Genomic DNA, 969 nt, shown 5'->3' with positions numbered 1-969 from the left:
CAACCCACTCCAGTATTCTTGCCTGGAGAATCCCATGGACAGAGGAGCCTGGCGGGCTAGAGTCCATGGTGTAACTAAGAGTTGGACACGACTGAGCAACATAGCACGTGTTAGCATGGCAGAGAGGACTGTGGGATCTAAAGGGTTAACAGTGTCACCAGCTCACCTTGGCTGCCTGTGACTCTGTGAATCAGCAGGCACTCCCTTTAGGACACTTGCGCCTACAGAGCTGGACCCAGGCCTCAGGAACGCCGAATCCATTGGGGTCAGTAAGAAATGACCACTGACCTCACGAATGCCACAGGCCAGCTTCTGTATAAGCAAGGCAACCCCCGTCACGAGCCGCACTCTGCCTGGGAAAGAAAGCCCAGTGCGGTGCGAGTGGAGAAATGGCCAATTGTGCCCAAATAGCATGGTCTTCAGACCTGGGAGCAGGAAGCGGCCACGGCTCTCCCACCCCTCCTCCCACAGTCCTTAGGGTGCAAAAGGTAGCCTCGCCAACCAGCTGCACCAACCCTAGGCAGAGCGTAGCTCTGACATCTGATGCGTCACCAAGGGCACTTGGCTGGTGTTTTGGGAAGAGCCCAGTTTTCACAGTCGACTTCAGATTGCTATGAATCACCCTATCTGATTCAAACGTGGGCTTGGGTGGACTTACAGATAGCTGATTGCCTCAGATTAATCCACCATTGCCTCAGCAGGTAATTTACCTCTGGGAGTTTCAGGGACTGAAAAGAAGTATCCATTTGCATAGTCTAAACTCAGAGTCCCGGCAGGAGGCTGTTCTTGGGCCAGCAGCACCCTGGGACAGGGAGGACTCCTGGGGTTCCGTATCCCCTTGTCCTCCCCTCCCGCATTCCTCCCCTCCCCCATTTCTCCCCTCCCCCTTTCCTCCCCTCCCCCCTTCCTCCCTTCCCCCTTTTCTCCCCTCCCCATTCCTCCCCTTCCTCTTTCTTTCCCTCCCCCCCC

General features: G+C 55.9%; 1 long non-coding RNA gene across 1 annotated transcript in view; it reads right to left on the bottom strand.

Annotated features, from left to right (window-relative positions):
• The window catches only part of LOC104984874, an 8011-nt gene that overhangs the window by 2681 nt on the left and 4361 nt on the right, over positions 1-969 (bottom strand). The window lies entirely within an intron of this gene.

Source organism: Bison bison, unplaced genomic scaffold (assembly GCF_000754665.1).
Source record: "Bison bison bison isolate TAMUID 2011002044 unplaced genomic scaffold, Bison_UMD1.0 scf7180017864037, whole genome shotgun sequence".
In the NCBI taxonomy this organism is placed as follows: Eukaryota; Metazoa; Chordata; class Mammalia; order Artiodactyla; family Bovidae; genus Bison; species Bison bison.
This window is presented reverse-complemented; position numbering and strand designations above follow the sequence as displayed.